Genomic DNA, 15,109 nt, shown 5'->3' on the forward strand with positions numbered 1-15,109 from the left:
ATGCTCTGACTCTTACAGACTTGTGGTGTGCCACCTTGTTGAGCTTGATCAGATACAAGGAATACAAGATTCCTTAGATTCCCAGGCAAAGTCTCTCCCTCTGTGTGCTGTGCTGCTGGAGTTGAGGGAGGAGTGACTGTGTATTCCCTCATGGCCACCAGTGCCAGATCTTAAAGCCAACCCAGTCTCATCCAAAGCCAGACCGTTGCCTGGCTACCTGGGATGTTTATTCAAAGCCTGGATGCTCTTTAGTCAGCAGGTGGTGAATCCTGCCAGGACTAAGTCCTTCTCTTCAAGGATGTTTCCTTATGGCCAGAATGGGTCCAGAGATTCCATCCAGGAAGTACAACCTGGACTCAGGGACCTCAAGAGTTTGTGAGGTCCTTTATTTTACTGTGACTGAGCTGGTACCAAGTTGCAAAACAAAGTCCTCTGAGCTCTTCTCTTTCTTTCTCTCAGGTATAAGAAGACTCAAGCTACATGGCCTGTAGTTGGAAGGTGGGGGTGCGGGGAGGTGACAACGGCACTGGCTTTGCCACAGCTGCCAGTGTGTCACTAGGTTACTTGCACTCCTAGTCTACTGGTTCTGACACAGTACAGTGACAGGAATTGCCCAAGGACTGCAGCCATTGTGGCCCCACTGCCATAAAAATTTAGTCCAGGCCCCAGGATGCTCTCTTTCTGCCATTGGTGGGGCTGCTGGGGCTAGGGCTTTCGGGTGGAGGGTTTTCCTTGGTTGGGCTGGTCAAAATCTTCCCTCCACAGGCACTGGCAGAATTCTGCCCCCGCTATGTTTTCCTGTGTCAGAGCAGCCCTGAGTTTCTGTGCAAAATCTCACAATCACTTTGCACTCCCTCCCCCAGACAGACAGATTCTCTCTCTATTCAGCGTACCCAAGTGGGGGGCAATGGACAATTCAAGACTGACTTTTCTGCCCTTTTCAATGTCTGTTTTCTTGTTATAATGTTAAAACCAGAGTACTGAAGCCCTCAACATGTCCAGGTGCTGAAACAAACTTTGTATCTAGTGCAGCCACTCCATTTTGGGCATAGCAAGCCATTTCTTCATGTAGCTGATAGCATCTACATTTCCTTAATAACTCAAAACTTTCTGGTGTGTTCTGTATTTTCCAGAACACATTGTCTTGAAAGTTTGCCTATGAGTTATTTTGGATCGCGTAAGGTAGCAGATATTATTGAAAAATAATGACAAATTGCTTTCAGTTCTTATTCCCTTGATTCTAAATTCAGAGCAACACTTAAACATGTAATCTGTCATCCAATATTAGTGACCAATATTAGTGTGAATTTCAAGTACCATGTATCTAATTACAAAGGAATCTAATAGTAACTCCTCTGTGGTTTCTGTTGTTCATTTGAATATAACATGAATTTGTGTGCAAAATTATTTTTACTTATTTAAAATTTTGTAAATAAAAAAGCTATTTTAAGCAAATGAAAGTATATTTGGTATTTTTTTTTTTTTTTTTTTTTTTGTAGAGACAGAGTCTCACTTTATCGCCCTTGGTAGAGTGCCGTGGCGTCACACAGCTCACAGCAACCTTCAACTCCTAGGCTTAGGCGATTCTCTTGCCTCAGCCTCCCAAGTAGCTGGGATTACAGGCGCCCGCCACAACACCCGGCTATTTTTTTGTTGCAGTTTGGCCGGGGTCGGGTTTGAACCCACCACCCTTGGCATGTGGGGCCGGCGCCCTACCCGCTGAGCCACAGGCGCCGCCCTATTTGGTATATTTTTATAGTTTCTCTTAGTTAAAAAAAAGTTGTGCCAAGGAGTTTTTTATTCTTTAAAAAGACATAAAGTGTTTATGCAAGTTTCTAAGCAACATCAACTTTGAAATTGTCAAGAATGACTGAATACTCAGGAAAGCAACTGATCCAAATTTGTTATATTTTTGGATTTAGTAATTGATGAAAAACAGAACCATGTTAGTCATTAATAAGCCCCATCCAGTTTGGAGAGTTAAAAATATATTCTCATGTTTAACATTTCTCCAGTTTTTGATTTTACTTAACATATTTGCGTTGATTTTCTCAATTAATGCATGCATTGCCAAAAGAATTTAAACTCTCATTTTTTAGCACATAAAGAAAATTTCTTTTTAGTGCATAATAAATTATCCAGCAAGTAGTTCTTGATGCTTTTACTTAGAAAAAAAAAAAAAAGAAAGTAAAAATTATATACTTCAACTATATACTGTAAATTAAAACTACCAGGTGGAAAGAATTTTGTCTTATAATTTAAATCTCTTTAATAACACTTCAGATTTTAGAACTGCGAGTTAAAGAATGTGTTTCATTGGCCTTACTACTACCACATTTAAAATGATTCCTGAGTCCACTCAGGCCAAACAAATAAAAATTTTTATTTGTAGGCTAGAAAGCCAAAAAAGTAGAGATGAAAATACTGATGAACACTGTGGGAGACATTTAAGAAGTGAGAAAGCCAAGAGACTGTGACAGGAGTAAGGTATAATGACCTCTCAAGAGGGAGCTTAAGACCTGTCGAATACATGCATTAGAGGGTTGAATACATGCACTGGAGGGTTGAATACATGCATTGGAGGTTGCCTGGTACATGTTCACCCAGTAAACACGTGGAGTTACTAAAATGGCAACCATGGAACCATGTTCTGAAGAAGGAGATCGGGTGGATTTATTGTAAGCTGCAATGTTGCTGTAATGGGGGGAATATAATTTCTTTTCCTAATAAATTCCTAAATAACTTCTACACTTGTAACTATTACATAAAATGTGTCATAGTCTCAGTGTAGTTATGGTAAGACAAAGAGAATTTACAAAGATTGTCCCAGGTTCTCTCTGAATCTTGTTTGTTTTTTCCTCCACAGTAAAATGTAGTGATACAGAATTTGTGTCTTAAAGTCGTAGTGACCCTAGCAACCTTTGTTTTTATATGGAAAGTGGAAGAAAAGTTGGCAAAGTAGTTTGTTGACTATAGAAAAAAGCTCTTGTAGGAATTGGCCACATCTGTTTTATTGTTTGGAACTGAGACATTCAACACAAAATAAGTTGGGTGGTAATAAAAGTACAATAATTGCTAATGTAAAACAGACAGATGTTTTTCTCATTACATAGTGCTGGACAGATGTATTTTGTTAGGAGCTGAATTTTTTTACAAAATTAAGCTTGTATTGGTCCTCACAATTTGAATGTGTTATTCTGACACGATGTTTATATTAACCCATGTAAATATTTTGTCTTTCTTAAAATGTGTGTGTCAAATGATTTTTGTTTTTGTAATTGCTGCATAATAGTTTTGAATACACATGGAACTAATTGCAATTAATTACCTTGGGGTTAGTAATATTTTTGATAATATAATTACAGATATACTACCTAGATTGTAATATTTCTTATATATTGTAAAATACTGACACTTTTTTATTTTGTGTTGTTTTACTACTTCTACATATCCAAAGTTTTATTTTCTATGTAATACTTGAGTTATGCCCTTGGATGTCTCCTTGGCTGTACCATACATGGAAAACCACAGTACAGAGAATATCTTCACTTCACTGATTTCTTCACATTTTGGATGAGAAGAAAAGTGTTCCAAATACACCTTGAAGAATTTTCTAGAAATTCTGTGACATTATTATTATGCAAGTAGATAACCTGTAGACTGCTACATCATGTTGGCTGCTTAGATAAGTTAATTGAAGAAAGTCCCATGTATCTTCTTGAGATTTGACAGATCTAAAATATGAGATGTATAGTGGAATTAGTATTATTATTAAAGTAATTATTAATATTAATTTGAAACATTCATGGCACATGTCAGTGAGTCATTTCTGATGGATTTATTTTGGTTCATAAGAACTCCTAAGTTAGAACACCAACAAACCTAGGTTAAAGGTCTTCCTGTAGTGTCACTTACAGTGGCCATTCAGTGAGCAGCTGATCTTGCTTTCCACCATGTTTCAGCTAATTAAACTTTCATAGAAAACCTCCCTGAGGTTATATTTTGAGGACTCTGTTTTATCCATACTCAAATATAGGGGTTGGTAAACTGTGATCTGTGAGCCACATGTAGCCCACTGCTTGAGTTTATCTAGCCTACGAACTAGCCTAAAATCTTTTAAGTGGTTGAAAGAAATCAAAAAAGAATGGTGTATCAAGGAATATGAGAATTGTATGAAATTCATTGCTCATAAATAAAACTGTATTAGAACACAACCAGGCTGCATTGTCTGTGGCTGTTTGGCACTACCATGGCAGTTGAGTGTTGCAGGAGGTCACATATGGCACTCTAATCACTTCACATTGCTTCTCAATCTCAGTGACACTGTAATAACTCGGCCATGTTTGCTGTACCATAGCATTGTACTTATTTGTTATCACCAGTACATATCTGTAACGTCAAAATTGGAAAAGGAGAAAAACGTGAGCTTCTAATGTTACCATTTTAAGGACATGTGCAGTATGGATAATTATTCTATTGTGTTATTATGCAGTAACACTACAACTGCACTAAAAGAATAAACATCAACATTACCAGATTACACACTTATCACAGCATTCTCAAATACAACAAAGGAACACTTTAAATGAAGCCTTTTAAAATTACAAAAGTAGAAAATGAAGTAAGGCTGCATCCAAAGTGAGTTCTGAGTAGCTAATTTGTTAGCCAAGCAAGGAAAGTCATTTCCCAGTGGTGACTAAATTACCACATATCCAGAGAAAGTAAACTTTATTCAGGGAGCTAATGCCAAGTTGTTTATTTAGAGAATTAACGTGACTGAAGAATAAACTTCTATGAATAGCCTGCAGAGGACAATTACAGGTGAAAATATTTACAAAGAAGCTGGGAAAACACTAATTCAGAACAACTTTAAGTAAAATCTAGTAAGATGAGTTGTAACAGATGGTGGTAAAGATATATGCAATATTTGGAACCCACTAATTTGTGTAATTAGTTGCAGAAGTTTGCCAAGCTTATGAAGATGAAAAGTGTTTAAAAATCTATGTTTATTCACAGTAATATTAATCACCAAGGGTTTTATGGAGTATATTTGAATCTACCATGTTATTGAACCAAGGGTGTCAACAGTAAATTTCATTCACTCTCATAGACTTAATCATGGTCAGTTTTGTGAATTTTTGTCAGAAATAGAAGTTTAATTTCCTAATTTGCCCTAACACATAGCAGTTTAGTAGTAACTTAGCAGTAATAAATTTTACTGTGATTTACTTGAGCCGAGACCAAAATGTATTTTTTTTCCGAATGAGAGTGGCTCTAACCCATTGTTACTGGCACTAAGTGGCTGTGAAAATTAGGTTTTTCTGTAGACTTGATAATTTTTGCAATTAATTCAAACTGAGATTACAGTGCTAATAACACTTAGTGTGAAGCTTAAGCTTTACTAAAGTCAATCAAGTAAGTTTTCGAATTATATATACTTTCCTATGCTATCAAACATTGAAACAAGAATATTTCCATTCCCACACAAATTTGCAGCAGATTTATTTTAGGCATTCAAACTGTAATTCTAGCAGCATATTTCAGCCCTCAGTACAGTTCAAGAGAGAGTTCCATGTTTCAAAATCCATTTATCTGTACAATTGAGCAGCCTCTGCCTAATCTTCAGTTGGCAGTGATTAATCTGCAATATAATGGCAAGCTATAAGTAAATATTAATAGAAAATTTATTAGAATTCAATAAATGCCTAGCAAGTGATGGATATGCCACCAAAATATTATATTCCCAGGGATTAATAATAGTATTTGGCCCTATCTATCTATGTGAAGAGACATTTCATTTTTAAAAATGAAATATGTAAAATCTCATTCTAGCTATGCATTAGCAAACATTTGTATTTGAATTGATGATAGAGAAACTGAAGTTGAACCCTAATTAAGGAAGATGTTGTCCACTTGCTCCCTTAAAAAAAAAAATCATTTTTCTTATTAGTAGATCTATATGTTATTTCCTACTGTTGTTGTTAGTAGTTATATTGTTATAGATTGAATTTTCTTTCATTTTTTTTTTTTTTTTTCCTAAGACAGGGTCTGACTTTGTTTTCTGGGCCTAGAGTGTCATGGCATCATCCTAGCTCACGGCAGCCTTCAACTGCAGGGCTCAAGAGATCCTTCTGCCTTAGCTTCCCAAATAGCTAAAACTATAACCACACGCCACCAAGCCTGATTAATTTTCTATTTTTTATAGAAAAAAATATTTTTATATTTAAAAATAAAACAATTTATAATTAATGAAATTATTTATACCATGGCCATTTAATGAAACCAAAATAAATGTAAATCTGATATGCAAGGAAAAGCAGCAGTTTATTAGTTCTCTCATACCATTTAATACAAACAAAATCTAATGCTTAGTCCCAAAAAGTAAAACATTTCTGAGATCTAGTTCATGAATCTGTTTTTGTTTCGTAAGAGCAATTAGTTAAATATCACAGATATTTAGAACTATATATGTGTGCATGTGTGTATTTTTAGTATACTTTTTCATTGATACTAATTTGGCTAACATTACTTGGAATTCACAGATAATTCATAATTTTTAGGTATGTCAGAATAATATGTTCAGTAAACTGATGGCAAGGCAAATCTATGTATCAGTGTGGCAGTTTTTGAACTTAATTCCACTGCTAGTTAATTTAGAAAGCATGCCATTTTTTTCTTTGCTTATGACCTAAAATATATATGCTGAATTATCTCAAATGAGCATTGATGTTCAAATTCTATTCTTTGGAAAATTAGGATTTTTGATTAATTTCTCAAATCTACTCTGGGACCATACTTTCAGTTTATTTTTTGATATGCATAAAATTTACCAAATCTAATTTTAGACTTTGGGGTTCTGTATCAGAGAACTCTTAACACCAACATCATTGAACATGGTTGAAGATCTGATTACAGGGAATAATAAATTGTACATCATGGAATTGTATAGTGTTTGAGCTAGAAAAGTTGATAAACTTGTAGAGGCTTTCACAAAATAGGAAATTTTGTGCCTTGCTCCTGATTGTACAGCTAATTATTTAAAGAAAAGAAATTAAAATTCAGCCCATATAAGTTTCATTCTTTTAAATATAGTTGATCCTTATTATTCATGGGTTCTGGGCTTGCAAATTTGCCAGATCTCTACAATTTATTTGTAACCCCAAAATTAAAACTAGAGTGCCTTTACGGTGGTTCACAGTCATGTTCAGAGGGACAAAAACATTGAGTCATGGCTTAGGTCTAACAAGGCAAGCTAACATTCTTGTGTTAGCTCTCATACTATAAGCAGGTGTTTCTACACAGTTCTAATGCCATGATTTTATATATTTTTGGTGCATGTTTTGGTAACTTTGCTGTATAAATGACAAATTCAAAGTGTATTGATGTGCTTTCTAAACTATCAAGTATTCCTGAGTCCAGAAGGCAGTTTTGTGCTTCATGGAGAAAATATATCCGTCCCTTGGTATACATCAGAGATTGGATCCTAGACACCCATGTATACTCAAAAAAATCCCGCAGTTGGCCCTGAGGAATTTGAATGTAGGAAAAGTCATTTCTCCTTATTTGCAGGTTTGCCTGCAAATACTGTATTTTTGATTTGCATTTGGGTGAAAAAAAATCATGTGTGATTGGACCTGTACAGTTCAAACTTGTGTTATTCAAGCATCAGCTGTATCTCTGTTAGGTGATCTTCCTCCAGGCATAACTTACAGGGCTGTTGGCTATGAGTTTAATGTTGATGAATCAATAATACTAAATAAGATGTCCTTAAATAGAAGCACATGTAAAACAAGGTTATGTGTTGATGGTTGAGGGAAATGTGACCAGAAGCTCATAGGAACCTAATAAGTATTTCTTCTAGGAGTAACAGTTCTCTATTCGATATTCAATGTTTGTGGCAACATTATAGAACATAACTGTTGATTACTGAGAATCAACTGCATATGTGTATCAGTAAAAATTTTACCCATTTTTTTTATCAATTCATGCATTACTACAATAATTTTTCTAAGAGCACATTGATAAGAATATAAATTTAGAAAAACTTTTCTCCCTTCTTTTACTTGTTTTAGAAAATTTGTTTTCCTCTGCTATTTTTCTGCTAATTACTAGATCATCTCAAAGTCATGTTTCTTGTTTTTCATAGAATGAATTTTAAATCCTCCTCGGGATTTTATCAATATATCTCAGTATTCATAAGAAATCCGAGGAAGAGAAATAGAGTCAGGGAAGTTACTAGAAAAATAACTTAAAGTTTGTATTGGGAAGACACATTTTATTTTAGTCTACTATTTTAGGAGTTACTTATGATTCCTTATTCCCCTTCACTTACCTTTCTTTTTCTAATTATTTGCATAAGTGTTAATCGGGCTAATTTTACTAGACCAAATTCGTGTGAACCTAATTTGACTAAGCCAAATTCACATGATATTACTCACCTAAGAACTAGTGCATCAAATCCAAAATGCTTTCTGTGAATTTCAAAGCCCTTTATAATCTGGCCCTACTCTTCCTATTCTTAATTTGTGCTGTTTTTTTCTCTAATGTGTGTCACTTGCTACGACAGTGATGATATCCTCACTTTGTATCTTTGTGTGTATTCACCTCTACCTCTGCTCAAGGGGTCTCCCACAATCCTTGAGAATCTAACTCAGAGTGTAGTTCACAAGTTACAATATTATTGCTTCATTTGTGATTATCATTCAGAAATTCTTAATTGATTGCCTTTTGAGGGCATTGGCAATAACTTTTATATTTAAAGTGCAGCATTTATTGTTATGTTGGAAGATATATAAGTTGATCTAAATATATTGCAAAAAGATTATTTTTTTCTTTTTTTTTTTAGAGACCAAGTCTTACTTTATTGCGCTTAGTAGAGTGCTGTGGCATCACAGCTCACAGCAACCTCCAACTCCTGGACTTAGGTGATTCTCTCACCTCAGCCTCCCGAGTAGCTGGGACCACAGGCACCCACCACAACGCCCGGCTATTTTTTGTTGCAGTTTTTCCAGGGTCAGGTTTGAACTCGCCACCCTTGGTGTATGGGGCCGGTGCCCTACCCACTGAGCCACAGGCGCCACCCATGAAAAGATATTAATTTTACATGGAAAGATGAGTAAATAATTTGAATTTAAATAAAATCGAATGTTAAAGGTGAAAATATTTTCTTGTATGTTAGTTTACCCATTACAAAATTTTGATAAAAATTATTTCAGTTTTTCCCGGGTGCAATGGTTCATGCCTGTAATCCTACCACTGTGGGAGGCCAAGGCGGGTGGACTGCTTGAGCTCAGGAGTTCAGGATCAGCCTGAGCAAGAGTGAGACCCAAAATAGCTTGGCACCTGTAGACTCAGCTACTCAGAAGGCTGAAGCCAGAGAATCACTTGAACCCAAGCGTTTGAGGTTGTTGTGAGCTATAATCATGGCACTCTACTGAGGGTGATAAAATGAGACTCTGTCTCAAAAAAAAAAAAAAAAATTCAATTTTGAACCTATGTATTTCTTTCCAGAAAAGCTCTATAGTTTCAAAGAATGTTAAATTTATAATAAACATGAAAAAATATGTAATTTAGTTATCACATTTTACACATAAAAAATCTTAGAAATAATTTTCTTATTTTCAAATATAATTTAAAAAATGAGGACTAAATTAAAACATTCTATTGCATAGTAGGGTGACTGGTTAAAAAAGGTTTTGAGTGTTCTCACTACAAAAAAATTAATAAATGTTTGATGTGACAATATGCTAAATAAGTGATTTGATTTTTACACAGTGTGTACATATATAAAACATTAATTAAAAAACAAAATTGAAAATGAGATTTTTTTATACCAGTATGTTTTCTAAAACTAGGAATATAGTAAAATTTCAAATGATTTTCATATTATAAAAGTGATAAAAGAGATGGTTATTAATAAAAGAAGGCTGTATAAAATAAGCTGATATCTATAGTCTAATTTATAAAAAATTTAAAATAAAAATTTTAAAATAATGGCAATACCTTTCATTTAAAATGCTTTTATTTTTTTTTATTTATTTATTTTTTTTTGTAGAGACAGAGTCTCACTTTATGGCCCTCGGTAGAATGCCGTGGCCTCACACAGCTCACAGCAACCTCCAACTCCTGGGCTTAAGTGATTCTCTTGCCTCAGCCTCCCGAGTAGCTGGGACTACAGGCGCCCACCACAACGCCCGGCTATTTTTTGGTTGTAGTTTGGCCGGGGCCGGGTTTGAACCCACCACCCTCAGTATATGGGGCCAATGCCTTACCGACTGAGCCACAGGCGCCGCCCAAAATGCTTTTATCATAAGTTTATTTATTTATAGAAAAGTTAGCATTAAAAAACTATGGAAAAGAAACACAAACATGGGTAAAGTTTTAAACTGGTTTTTTTTTCTCAATCAGAAACTTTGCTTTTCTTTTCTCTTACAAACAATCGTGATTCTCACAGCAAATACCATTTTTTATTTGCTATAGAGTTAGGCTGAATAATATACAATTGAATATAATTTTTCAACTATTACCTGTTGTTAAAAAATAAAATTGTTTAGGATATATTTGTTTAAACTGTGTAAGTGAACCACTTTACTCATAAATACCTGAATTTCTAAATATTTGTTGGTATACCTTCCTAGAAGAAGGAGTAGTGGGTCAAGTATTAAGAATACTTCAGACCCAGGCCAGGTTCACACCCTCCAGCCCCAGTGCATGTGGCTGGTGCCCTAACCGTTGAACTACAGGTGCCAAGCCACTATTAATACTTTAAAGTTGTTAATTCTTGGTGCCAAACAAATTTCTGAAAATACAAAGCCTTTGCTCAGTCATTAATATATCTAAAATATATGTGTTCTGTTCTTATATATGCTATAATCAACTTTTTATCCCTCTCTAAAATAGCTTTTCCACCTTCATTTTTACATGAATAATATAAGTACTCATTCATTTTTAATACCTGAAAGAAACTTAATCCTTTATTTGTTAGTGTGTTTCAGGCCTTGTTTTCCTCTGGCAATCCATTTTTGTTGTCGTCATTGTTGGTCATGGAAGCAGAGGATGGTTCCAAATACTAGAGTACTTGTTAATGCCTAATAGGCAATATACTTTCTTATTTGTATCCTTTTAGAAAATTATAAAATGTTTAATTTCCAAACGGGCATTAGAATCATTTTTTTTAACAATCAACCTTAATAGGAATTTTAGAAAAACTTGAAATGAATTTAGTCTTCTTATCAGGAATAAAAATAATTTATAGTGTACTAGTAAAGACAACTATAATTATTATATATGTATAATAGATACAGTTATTTTTATAATTATAAACTTTTTCTGTAGGTTATGCATTATATTTTCTGGCTAATTGTTGCTTACCGTAAGTTACTTTGAGGAGGAAGGCTTTCTACCTGACTCGCTTATTTTTAAATTTTATTTTTATTTTATCTCTGTGGATTTAAAAGTTAGTAAAGTTTCTAAATGTTAGAACTATAGATTGTCTGTAGAACTTTAGATTGTGTTGTGGTTAGAATTTGGAATTGAAAATAAAAAACTTATTTAATTTTTACCATTAAAATATTTAAACGAAGTATTTATTAAATATTTGAAAACATTGTTATATGTGATTTTATTATAATTTATGATGTATATTATTTAGAGAAATAGTAATAGTTTATTGCTCATAATACCAGTATTAATATTTTATAAATTCCAATGTATATAAATAAATAGTATTTATGACCTTTTTTCTATTCTTTTTCTGTTCACAACAACTAAAATAGTCCACTGTATGAAATTTTTTATTCAGAAATATAGTAATCAATTTATATATAAAATTTTCTTCATTTGAAACGGGCATATTTAAGAATATTTTATTGCAAAATAACACTATTATTTGAAATAAACTATTTAACAAAATTCATAGTTTTGTACCTCTACCATGTTTATGATGGAGATTAAACTTGAGAAGTATAGTTAATCAATCTCATTAGTTAACTCTGTCATTCATCAGAATAATTGGTGTTTGTTCAGTCCTGCTTTCAGACTAGATTTTGTATACTTGTTTTAACAGATAATTCCTGAGAATTTAAAATAATTGCATATTATCTTTATTCTGAAATTCAGAAAGAAGAAACTTATGGTAGTTTATAAACCTGTTATGGCTCAAAGGCTATCCCTGTTTGAAATGGAGTAGTGATTTATTATAACTGTGCTGTGGCATGTTATATATAACCTATGTATGGATATATTCTTCAGACATTTATTGTTTGTGATAAAATTAAACTTTCAAGTTGAGCTGGAAAGTGACAGTGAAATTGTTATTTATAATAATCCAATTGTCAAATGATGTTAACGTTCTTAAAGTACGTATTATCTATATATGTACCTTAATCTATAGTTTTGTATTATATCTACTATATTATTTGGTATTTATAATAATTAATCCAGTTTTCAAATTATCTTAACATTCTTAAATTACATATTCCATGTACTCTTCCCAATTTATAGTTTTGTATCTACTGTATTATACAGACTCTCTTAATATTTATTTCAACAAATATGTAGTGAACCTTTATATATCCAGGTTCTTAAAATGAAACAATGAAATCGGACCTGTAAAGAATGCTTACTCCTTTGAGGTTTATGTTCTACTGGCCAAGAAAAGTAATAAGCAACTCAATTCCTAACAGTATTTCAGGAGGAGAAGCATTGTTGGTCAGTGAAGGCCTGTTTGAGGCTTGCTATTTGTGAGGAAATATGCCATGCAAAGATGGTACCGTGTGGGGAAAGCGCCTTCCAGCAAGAAGAGCTACAGTACTTCTAGAAGGCCAGTATAGTAGGAGTGTAGTGAGTGAGGGCAAGGAAAAATCAGAGAAGGTGGGCGGTGGCTAGAACATGATAGGCATTGTAGACAGTAGTAGGGAATTTAGATTTTATTCTAAGTATGAGAGAAGTTTGACTCAGAAAACCATGTGATCTCTGTTTTTTGAACATATAAATAAAGACAAACACAGCTAGGTGATCTGCATAACCAGATAACAAGACCATTTAGACATCTTGGTACTGCTGCTAGGTTAGACCAATGGAAGACAAATAACACTACTCAATAAAAGAGTACAAACCGAAACTGAAACTGTCAGGTCATTTATGATAAAAGTGACCCTGGAGTGCGTTTGTGAAAGGATAGACTGGGTTAATTGAGGAGCCAAATGGGAAGTATATTTACAGATTTGTATCTTGAGTTCTTCCTTACAACATTCTCAAAAATCAATCACAAATAGGTTGGAGATCTAAATGCCAATGGTAAGAAAATAGAGCTGCTGGAGATAAAAACATAGGAGATTGCCTTTATGACTTTAAAAAAATAAACATTTCTAAAGTAGAACATAAGACACTATGATCACAAAGGAAAAAATGATGAATTTTGCCTTACTAAAATTAAGAAGTTATGCTTATCAGAAGAAAATATTAACAGAGTAGGTAAACTACAAAGTAAGAGCATGTTTGTAATACAGTGTGCTAGAATACCTTCAAATCTATAAAAAAATGTAATCCAATAAAAATGTGCCAAACAATTGAATAGTAATTTCCAAAAGGGGATACCCTATGGCCCGTAAACACCTAAAAATATGACAAATCTATTAGTCACCAAATAAATGCAAGTTAAAACCATAGTATACCACTGTACATCCACCAGAACAACTAAAGTGAAAAAAGATTGACAATACTGTGTGTTGACAAGTAAGGGATTAACTCTCATACACTGCTAAAAGAAATGTTAAGTTATGTAACATCTTTTGAAAATCATTTGCAGTATTCCAGAAGTTGAAAGCATACCCAACGGAAATGTGTACTGTGTTCAGCAAAAGACATGCAAGAATTTCAAGACAGCACTATTTATTAGCAACAGTCCCAAACTGACAAGTACTCAAATGCCCATCAACAGTAGAATGTAAAATTATATTGTGCAGTGCACAGCAGGGTACTATACAGCACTAAGAATGACTTAACTGCAAATAAGTTGTGAATGAACCTTACACATATGCTATTTAGACCAAGCAGCCAGGGGTAAAAGAGTGAATGCTATATGATTCCATGTACATGTAGTATTTCATAGAACTAATTTTTGTTCTTATAATAAAGGGTGTCCCAAAAGTTGCCATATGTAGCGAAATTGGGAAATTGTAGCTAACTGTACTTTATTTACCAGATATTTGTTACAAAATTTTACAAAATATTTTACAAATATTTCTACATGTTGGCCACCTCAGTAAAATTTTATAAATAAATATTTCTAAATAAAGGTAAGTTTAGCTGCAATTTCTCATTTTCCTTAGGAACAGTGACTTTTGGGACACCCTGTAGTGGTCAGAGTAGTGATTTGTCTTGCGAGAGCAGGTAATACCTGAAGTGTTAGGTGTTTCTAACATTTTTTCCTGCTTTGAGTGCTGGTCATATGGGTGTGTTCTTAAAATTTAAGATTTACAATTATGATCTTGTACTTTTATATTTATATGTGTATATATATATTATACACATCAGTAAGTGCTAAAATAGGAATAAAATTTACAGAAATGTATGAATCTCAGAAGAGAAATGTATAGATTCTGCAGAGTACTTTAAGACACAACCATGATGTTTGTCTTTACAGATAAAGTATTACAGTAATTTTCACTAAAATCAAAATTTAACTAATACTTGCTTTTTCTTTTATCATTTATTCTTTATCATGCATTTTTGTAGGAAAAGCATACATATCCAAGATCTTTTATTTTTATAAAAATGGAAAGTAACTGTGATGTAAGTATCATAGACATGCTGACAAGTTTTGCGTGCCCCACTCTGAGCCGAGCCCTATCCTGTGTTAGACAATTTATCCATAGTTTCATATTGCACACTTGCAGACAGGGTTTAGTCCATGCAAACTGCACCTCTAAGCAGAGGCTTTGGGACCTACCAATTTTCAAAAGGAATGAACCTAACAATGGCATAAGGAACAAAATGAGAACTTCTCTTGAAATGGTTTTTATAGCTTTGGAGTAACAAATACTATCAATTTTTGTTATTTTATGACCATTTTTGAAGATTTTTGAACTACTATTTAGAAGTTTGTAGA

General features: G+C 33.6%; 1 protein-coding gene across 5 annotated transcripts in view; it reads left to right on the forward strand.

Moving 5' to 3' along the window:
• NOVA1 (NOVA alternative splicing regulator 1) overlaps positions 1-15,109 on the forward strand; it is a 145,615-nt gene that overhangs the window by 63,858 nt on the left and 66,648 nt on the right. The gene's annotated exons all lie outside the window — the stretch shown is intronic.

Source organism: Nycticebus coucang, chromosome 6, assembly GCF_027406575.1.
Source record: "Nycticebus coucang isolate mNycCou1 chromosome 6, mNycCou1.pri, whole genome shotgun sequence".
In the NCBI taxonomy this organism is placed as follows: Eukaryota; Metazoa; Chordata; class Mammalia; order Primates; family Lorisidae; genus Nycticebus; species Nycticebus coucang.